The sequence below is a fragment of the Arachis ipaensis genome, chromosome B09 (assembly GCF_000816755.2).
Source record: "Arachis ipaensis cultivar K30076 chromosome B09, Araip1.1, whole genome shotgun sequence".
Classification (NCBI taxonomy): Eukaryota; Viridiplantae; Streptophyta; class Magnoliopsida; order Fabales; family Fabaceae; genus Arachis; species Arachis ipaensis.
Window position 1 is genome coordinate 10,659,975 of NC_029793.2, and position 10,328 is coordinate 10,670,302.

At 42.0% G+C, this 10,328-nt stretch overlaps 1 long non-coding RNA gene across 1 annotated transcript in view; it reads left to right on the forward strand.

The window, feature by feature from the left end:
* The window catches only part of LOC110266709, a 3,383-nt gene continuing 1,390 nt past the window's right edge, over positions 8,336-10,328 (forward strand). Inside the window, exon 1 of the long non-coding RNA XR_002354207.1 lies at positions 8,336-8,390. This is a non-coding gene — a long non-coding RNA (uncharacterized LOC110266709). The remainder of the gene's footprint in view (positions 8,391-10,328) is intronic.

The following is a 10,328-nucleotide window of genomic DNA, read 5'->3' on the forward strand; positions in this document are numbered from 1 at the left end:
GACGGAAGAACGGCCAAGACTTTCAAACCCTTTCCCCGTGTTGGAAAGTTCACCAACTACACCCCCTAGCGGCTCCCATCGTCGATGTTTATCAACAAATCGCCGACAAGGGCATCTTGTCGAAGCCCCGACAACTCAGGGACAGGACGGGAGGAAACAAGAACCTCTATTGTGATTATCACAAGGGATATGGCCACAAGACACAAGACTGCTTCGACCTGAAGGACGCCTTGGAGCAGGCCATCCGAGAGGGAAAATTGACCGAGTTCGAGCACCTAATAAGGGAACCTAGGAGGAGGGACCGATCAACCGAGGACAAAAGCCATGCCGTAAAGTAGAGACGGGAACCCGACGGGGATGCGGAGCGTGCCCTCACCATGGTAAATGTGGTGATTGGAAGGGATGTACCTCCCAGGTCGAAGTCGGCTAGTAAGAAGGACGCCAAGATTCTGGCTATGTCCTCTGGCCCCGTACCGACCTCTTGGATGTTACCCTTGATCTCTATCGGCCCCAAGGATCAATGGTTCAATGAGGTTGCGGAAAATCCGCTGATGGTCATCACGGCCAGGGTGGGCACCGGCATAGTAAAGCGGATCTTGGTGGACACAGGGTTTGATTCGAATATCATGTTTCGCAATGTATTTGACGCCCTGGGCCTACGAGACGCCAACCTCAAAGGTCACCAGCACGGCGTGGTAGGCCTTGGCGATAACTTCATCAAGCCAGACAGCGTAATTTTCCTTCCGGTCTCCATAGGCGGAGGCAGGGGGAAGAGATCGCTAATGGCGGAGTTCGTGGTCTTAAGAGACTCGACGACCTACAACCTCATCCTGGGGAGAAAGACCATCAATGAATTTGGGGCAGTGATCTCCACCAAGCTATTGCTAATGAAATTTGTTGCTGATGATGGATCAGTTGGGACCATCAGGGGAGACCTAGAGACGGCGGTCACATGCGACAACGCCAGCCTCTCCCTGAGAAAGAAGTCTAAAGAAGCGTCTAGCATTTTTCTTGCCGATTTCAACGCCAGAGTTGATGATAAACCTAGGTCGGAACCAGAGGGGGACCTGGAAAAATTCAGGGTCGGCGACTCGGAGGAGAAGTTTACCTTTGTAAACAGGAACCTACCCGACGGCTTGAAAGAGCCCCTGATGGAGATGATCAGAGCGAACGGCGACGTGTTTGCCTAGACCCCAGCCGACATGCCAGGTATAGACCCCCAATTCATGTCCCACCCTCTAGCCGTGAAACCGAACGCTATGCCGGTGGCTCAAAGGAGAAGGAAAATGTCTCAAGAACGAGCAGAGGAGGTGGCCAGGCAGACGGCCAGCCTATTGGAAGCGGGCTTCATTCGGGAACTCGATTACTCGACTTGGCTGGCAAACGTGGTCTTGGTTAAAAAGCCTAGTGGGAAATAGAGAATGTGTGTGGATTACTCTGACCTTAACAAAGCATGTCCCAAAGATTCCTTCCCCCTACCCAACATCGATGCTCTCGTTGACGCGGTTGCGGGTTACCGGTATCTGAGCTTCATGGATGCCTATTCTGGGTATAATCAGATACCGATGCACTGGCCAGATGAAGAGAAAATGGTATTTATAACGCCGGGGGGAACATATTACTACAAAGTCATGCCGTTCGGACTAAAGAACGCGGAGGCCACATACCAAAGACTGATGAACAAGATCTTCAGGGACCTCATCGGCAAGACAGTAGAAGTATACGTAGACGATATCTTGGTCAAGACCGCCAGGCCCGAGGCCCTTTTAAGTAACCTGGAAAGAATTTTCGCGTCTCTTCGTCAGCACGAAATGAGGCTCAATCCACTGAAGTGTGCCTTCGCCATTGAAGCTGGTAAATTCTTGGGGTTTATGATAACCCAGCAAGGGGTGGAGGCCAACCCGAAAAAGTGTGAGGCAATCCTTCAGATGAAGAGCCCGGGAAGCGTGAAAGATGTCCAAAGGTTGGCGAGCAGACTCACAGCGCTATCCCGTTTCCTCGGCGCGTCGGCAGCAAAAGCTCTACCTTTCTTTAACCTGATGAAGAAGGGGATCGCATTCGAGTGGACCCCAGCATGTGAAGAAGCTTTCAAGCAGTTCAAAGAAATAGTCTCGGCACTACCCGTCCTCGCGAGGCCCAAGAAGGGAGAAGCGCTATACTTGTACTTGGCAGTAACCGACGAGGCCTTGGCGGCAATCTTGGTGCGAGAAGAGGGGAAGACTCAGCAGCCAATATATTTTGTGAGTAAAATACTACAAGGAGCAGAACTAAGGTATAGCAAGCTGGAAAAAGTGGCGTATATGCTCCTGACATCGTCGCGCAGGCTGCGGCAGTACTTTCAAGGGCATCAAGTAATCGTCAGGACGGATCAGGCGATCCGACAAGTACTCCAGAAACCCGAATTGGCAGGAAGAATGATGACTTGGGCTGTCGAACTCTCCCAGTATGACTTACAGTATGAACCCAGGCACACGATCAAGGCTTAAGCCATGGCTGATTTCCTTATAGAAGTAACGCGGGACCCAGACAGGACACCGAGCACACGGTGGAAGCTCCACATTGACGGAGCATCCAACCAAACGTTCAGAGGAGCAGGAATCATCTTGGAAAACCCGGCTGGAGTTATATACGAGTAGTCAGTCAAATTCGATTTCCCGATATCAAACAACCAGGAAGAATACGAGGCCCTACTGGGTGGCCTAGTTCTAGCAACGGAGGTCGGAGCCACAAGACTGGAAGTGTGTAGTGACTCACAGGTCGTCACTTCCCAGATCAATGGAACCTACCAAGCCAGAGACTCACTGTTACAGAGGTATCTGAAGAAAGTCAAAGAATTGAGCAAGCAGTTTGAGGAGGTCACGGTCCAGCACGTTCTGAGAGAAAGGAACACACGGGCAGACCTCCTGTCCAAGCTAGCAAGTACAAAGCCAGGGATGGGTACCCGATCCCTCATTCAAGGTCTGATAAAAGAACCAACAGTGGTGTTAAAGCTAGCCCAGCCAGAACCCTCCTGGATGGACCCGATCATCGAATTTCTGGAAAAGGCCAGGCTCCCCAGCGATGAGCAGGCGGCCAAAACAATAAGGCGAGAGGCGGCCAAGTATGCAATCATACAGGGCCAGTTGTTTAAAAAAGGACTTAGCCAACCACTGCTAAAATGCCTGCGCCCCGACCAAACGGAGTACGTCCTCCGGGAAGTCCACGAAGGATGCTGTGGTCACCACATCAGAGGGAAGGCCCTGGCTAGGAAGCTTATCAGAGCCGGATATTAGTGGCCCTCCATGATGACGAATGCTAAAGAGTTTGTCAGAAGGTGCAAAAGATGCCAGGAAAACTCTAACTTCCATAAAGCGCCAGCAACCGAGCTCAGTCTTCTCACGGCTTCCCGACCTTTCTCACAATGGGGAGTTGACCTACTAGGACCCTTCCCAGTCGGACCGGGACAAGTCAAGTACCTGATAGTGGAAATCGATTATTACACAAAGTGGGTAGAAGCGGAGCCGTTGGCCAGCATATCCTCAGCCAATTGTCGAAAGTTCATGTGGAGGAACATAGTAGCAAGATTCGGGATCCCAGAAGTCGTTATCTTCGATAACGGGACCCAGTTAGCTGATAAAAGATTCGGAGAATTTCTGGCCGACTTGGACATAAAACAAAAGTTCTCGTCAGTTGAGCATCCCCAGACCAACGGACAAGTAGAGGCCGCGAACAAAGTCATCTTATAAGGCCTCAAGAAGCGACTTGACCAAAAGAAGGGAGCGTGGGCAGACGAACTAGCCTCAGTTCTCTGGTCTTATCGCACAACCCAACAGTCGGCCACTGGAGAAATACCTTTCCGACTCACCTATAGGGTGGACGCAATAATACCCGTGGAAATCGGCGAATCGAGCCCGCGACTACTCTTAGGAGGAATTGGGGAGGCCGTGGAAAAGGACTTAGTGGATGAGGCCAAGGAGATGGCCCACTTATCAGAGACAGCGCTCAAGCAAAGAATGGCCTTACGCTACAATGCCGAGGTGGTCAAGAGAGGTAGTTCTAATTATACTTTGTATATGCGATAAGTTATTAATCAATCACAAATTTTTAATTAGAGTTTAAATGTATGATAGATTAATTTTTGATTTGTTAACGAATTAGAAAATACCATATGAAAAATAAATTTACTAAAAATATTTGGTTCCAATTGGTAAATAGAGAAGTTTATTATACATTATCATTTTTTATTTTGCATTTCCGCAAAGATTGATAAGTATCTACTTACTTTATATTAATTTTGGAGTTATGCTAAGTGCACATTCTGACCCGAATCTAAGGCGTTTTGTTCTACATCTTGAAGGAGAGGAAGAATTAGTTGAGGTGATGATGAAAGACATTCACAAAACAACTAATCAATTGTTTCATGTAGGAGAGAAAAAGGAGCCAAAAATGTCATTGAACTAATAACGGAGAAGAGTTCTATCTTGGAAGGATTTAAGAGGGTGACAACATTTGACAATGACCAAGTTTCCTCTTTTCACAATTAATAGAAAAATATTTGGTGCCAACAAAAGATAAGCCAAAGCAGCCAATGAATGCAAATATAAATGGCATGATCTTCTATATAATCACAAGCATTAAATGTTTATCACACACGGGCCTAATGTTGGAAAGAATCCTGCATAGCCCCAACGTTATGGTTTCTCTTAATTCAATTGATCTTTTTTATTCTAATCAAATTCGATTAACGTAGCTAATGAGTTATACTTTAAATGACATAATTTTTTGGGCAAATCACAATAATAAGTTAAGGGGAGCAAAATTTTATACGAATAAGTCAAAATGAAAACTGCTTTATGAATCCACCAATGTACGTTTATATGTAGTTCGAACCAGCTGAATTCAAACTCCATTTCTACATAATTTGAACCAGGTGGGTTCGAATTATACACAAACACACGCACACACTAATTCGAACCAGCTGGGTTCGAATTACACACATAGTAAATTAATAATTTATTAAAAAAAATTTATTAAAAAATTAATAATTTAAAAATTAAAAAATATATATTTTATTTCATACATTAAAAAAAAGCTAACAAAATATTTAATTACGAGACTTCTTTAAAATATCTGTGATCTATCAATTCGACACAATTCAACAATATTCATCATCTATCAATACTAAACATCACTCTCAATCTCATTTCACCTCAATCTAAATATTTCACACCATATTATCATTACAACATCATAATTTACCAATATACTCAAAAATCATCAACCCATCATAATTCATCATAAATCATCATTCAACAACTCAAATCCTCAAATCATTATACATCATCATCATCATACAACAATCCCAACAACCAATTTAATCCAATCCTATCCTATGGGTCACTAGTCTAAGTGTCCATGAACATTACATATTACACAAAGGAAACCGAAACCATACCTTGGCCAATTCCCAATATGCTCCAACACCAAACTTGATTCAAATCAAGCTTCCACTAAGCTCTAAACTATCAAGCCAAACCAAAAGCCACTACTAACTCCAAAAACATGCTTCATACATACAACATAACCGTACATCAACAACTAAAGCTCATACTATACCAAACTACAAGGATAAAGAGGTTCCTTACCTTATTTAACGAGATTAGGGGTAAAATCCAACAATTACTCGCTACTAGAGATCACCTAAACAAGCAAAACCACAAAATCTACTCAAAACTCATAACCAAAATCATGCAGAAACTTAGGGCAGAGAACTGGGGATTGAGCTTCGAGTTCTTACCAGAAAAACTTAGATAGAAAGGAATAGCTTGTCGAGAGCTTCACGTGGCCACAAACGGCTCATCAATCGGAGGTTCGTAGCTCAAGTTACAAGCAAATGAAGGTGAGGGTGAATAATAAAACCCCAACTCCCTTCTCTTCACTCTTCTCACCGTCCCTCTCTCTTTCTTTTCTTCAAATGAGCTGAAATGCTCATTTAATGAGGGGTATATAAGTTGGACTTAGGCCCACTTGAGTTCGGTCCAATCTGCTAAGTGTTTTTGGTCCGTTTGGCTCACTTTGGGGCAAAACCTTTAAGATTAGTGTCCGGATTTCGATTCTAAATTATTTTTTCTCCTTTCAAAATAATAAATTAATTTTTAAAATATTATTTTCCAAAATACACGGTACTAAACAGACTAAAGCCGGTATTGCCAGCTTAAGCGCCAGTACGCATTTTTACAAAATTTTTCGAAACAGATATATTTTCCAGCTCAGAAAAATTCACTAAAATCAAATTTCACATTTATATTTTCAAATTAAAACTTCTAAATTTTGAATCTATTCTGGGCACTAAAATTATTTTATTAAAACGGTTTTACGTGAAAATGTGGGTTCTTACATTGTGCACAGTCGCGCGCCTTCGTTGCGCTCTTCATTGCCGACGGCAGAAACAGCAGGTCCTGGGGCTCGTCGTCTTCTTCCATCGAGTCTCACTGTCAGATTCCTTCGCGCAATCAGAAGCTGCTTCATGATTTGGTGAGTTCTAACAAATTCTCCTGTTTCTTTCATCTGTAATCAAGAGCTTCATCGTTTTTCATATGGCTGGGCTTATAACCAGAGAATATATTTATGTCACTGTCTCAATTCCCTGGTCCCCAAACTTCTCCATAGTTTATTTCTCTCCACGAAGAGAAAGAATTTGTTTATCATACATGGTATTCATGTATTGAACTTGGTAGTAGAAGGTTTTAAGTTATTACTATGCTTGTTCAATTTTCATTCAAGGAAAAAAGAACGCCTAAGGCTCTCTTCTTTCTTGTCACTGCACTTATTTATGCCTTCGTGTTATCTTTCAGTGGTCTTGCTAGTGGATCACATTCAAGGTTGCAGAATTGGTAGATTCTGTAGTAACAGCAATAACAGAAGCAGACATATTCTTAGAGAAATTGGGACGAGAATGATACTTGAGTTTATCAGGACGTGGTGGGCGAGTAGGACAGGTAGTAATCAAATATCCTGAGAGCTTGCAATATAATGGCAAAATAGGTGTGGACAATTGTAGCTAATGTGACCTTTCTATTGGCATTTGCGACATTCAATAGAAGGATAGTATGAGAAAAGGTGTCCAAAATGGTTACAATTTCGACATAATTTACTCTTTCTGTCTGTGGCAGCAAAAACATCTAATTTTTCCATACTAATAGATACATAGATCAAAGAGAGGAGAGAAAATTACAAATTTGGGGTAGAAAACGAAAAAATAGAGGACAGAATCGAAAAGATCTCGCCAAAAAACCTTAGAAAGAGTCCCACTGTCTGCCATGTCAAAATGGTTACAATTAATTTACTCTTTCTGTCTGTGGCAGCAAAAACATCTAATTTTTCCATACTAATAGATACATAGATCAAAGAGAGGAGAGAAAATTACAAATTTGGGGTAGAAAACGAAAAAATAGAGGACAGAATCGAAAATCGAAAAGATAGTCCGGCGAAGGATTTTGGATGCGTTGGAATCGTGAGAGACGAACACGGTGGCAACGGCAGTGATGAACCAAAACATCGAAAAAGGATAAAAAGGATAAAGCAAAGATCACTGCCAAAAGAAAAAAAACAAAGGGATATGAATGAATTTTCATGGGAAAAAAACCTATACTCTTGATACTATGTTAGAAAACAAGAGAGTATTCTGAAGAGTGTATTATTGAGTGTGAGTTGAAAGGTACAATGTACAAAGGTATATATAAGTGCTAGAAGAATCAAAGCAATAAAAGCACAAAATCCTACAATAAATACACAGATATACTATATAAATATAAATGATACTAACTGACCTTAATTGATCATAATTATACTCCATGGTTATGAAAACCAGATCGAACCGGCCAATTTAACCAGTCTAACCCAAAATCGACAATAAAAACGGTCCAGTCTGACGCCTAAAACCATCGAATTGAAAATTGTATGAAACCGTTGAACTGACGAGAACCAGACGGTTGAACCGGATCTGAAACCGGCAAGTTCTTTATAAACGGCGTCATTTTTGGTTTGGGTTAAAAAAAAAAAAAAGAAGAAACCCTCCCAAGTCCCAACGCGTTACCCACCCACTCCTTCCCCCACCACCCCATCCTTCATGATTCACCTCACTCACTAAGAATAGCCCGTTCAAAAATTACCCAAATCAAAACCCTAGCTTCTTCAACGGTTTTGCCGCTGCCGTCCGTGGTTGTCGGCGCCTCCACTCCTTCCTCCTTCGCCCTATACCGAACCCATCCTCTTCTAGCTCGGCACGTTGTCCCTATCTCCCGTGGCTTCTCTGTTTGAGGATTCAAGCTGCTCGCTGTCGTGTGGCTCATCGTCTGTGGTTTGTTTCGCCGCTCACCATCGTCTCTTCGTCGTCCTGCTCTCCATCAAAGGTTAGTGTCACTGCTTACATGTTTTTTCAGCTCTTCCTTTCATGCTCTGTTTAGTGAGACTGATTTTTGAATGTGAATGAAAATATAATCATTGATTTTGTGTTGTTGAAATTATTGGTTAAAATGAATTTGGTACTCTGCAGCTGCCTTTTTTAATTTCTAAGTATGCTGTGTTTGATTTTTTTTTTTTGATAGATTTATTGATTTCAGGTTTATTATTTGTTGCTGATTGTTCTTGATTCCTGGCTCTGTTCAATCTGTTGTGCTGTTGATAATGGTGTTTTTGATTGTGTGTATCCTTTGAGAGCTGCTGTTAGTGCAGTGTTGCCTTGCTGATTTCAGTTATGGTTTTTGATTGGGTTTTTGTTGATTATTTGTTGCTGTTATTGAAATTTTATTGATGAAAATCTTGCCAGCAATTGCTCAGACGTGATAATTTTCAATCTTGCCAGCATGAGCGAAAGGATTCCTGGTTGCTTCGAGAGCACCTCAGCTTTTTGGTTAGTTAGCCTTGTTGAGAAGCCATGGACTACATGCTTGTAGGTGTATAGCATCTCTGCTGATTCTGATAGTGATTGCAATGATGATTCAAACCAATTGTGGTGATCATTGAAAGTTGCTGGCATAGTGGACTTCTCCATGTGGACTATGTATGTTTTTTTTGGATTGTTCTATGTTGTTTCTGCTATGGTGTGTTTGGCACAGAAAATCAACAGAAGAGTCTGAAGAAACTTGAATTTCAACATCTTTATTTTGTGACTGTGTTCTTACCAACTGAATCTTTGGCTTGTGTCTTGTTATTTTGATTTGGATATGTGGCAATGTTAAGGTATTTATTGTTGTTGATTTGGAACTCTTGAACTTTTATATATTATATGGGCAAAGATTCTTTTACGTGATAATTGGAGGTTACACAAAAGGGTTGTTCTCAAAACAACTGAAAAATATGGACTAAGTTATAGAAAATAATTAGGCAGTGTTGTTAAATTGAATTAATAATTATTTGTGTTTGTGTATGTGTTTAGATCCATGAAAAGTACTACTTTTCAGGAAGTTATGCAAGCTTGAACAGACCATTGTGTTAATCTCTTGTGTAGTTGTGTTGCCTCTTCACATTATGTTATGTGTTTAGATATATTTTTTTAGGCGGCGATGAGATGGCACGTGGGTCATGAAGCTGGTCAGGTTGGGTCAGCAGAGGCGTGGGTTGAACAGTGGATCTATGGAGGTGTCTGGCGTGACATGTGGTGCAATGGAGAGCCGTTGATCCAATGACGCTGGAGGCATCTGGAAGGAGAAGAACCTCAAACGGACAGGGGACTTCAAGCGGTGCATGGCGGCATGTCCGGCGAAGTCCGACAACGATTTTGGATGCGTTGGAATCGTGAGAGACGAACACGGTGGCAACGGCAGTGATGAACCAAAACATCGAAAAAGGATAAAAAAATGAGGGCAAAGATCACTGCCAAAAGAAAAAAAACAAAGGGATATGAATGAATTTTCATGGGAAAAAAACCTATACTCTTGATACTATGTTAGAAAACAAGAGAGTATTCTGAAGAGTGTATTATTGAGTGTGAGTTGAAAGGTACAATGTACAAAGGTATATATAAGTGCTAGAAGAATCAAAGCAATAAAAGCACAAAATCCTACAATAAATACACAGATATACTATATAAATATAAATGATACTAACTGACCTTAATTGATCATAATTATACTCCATGGTTATGAAAACCAGATCGAACCGGCCAATTTAACCAGTCTAACCCAAAATCGACAATAAAAACGGTCCAGTCTGACGCCTAAAACCATCGAATTGAAAATTGTATGAAACCGTTGAACTGACGAGAACCAGACGGTTGAACCGGATCTGAAACCGGCAAGTTCTTTATAAACGGCGTCATTTTGGGTCTGGGTTAAAAAAAAAAAAAAAAA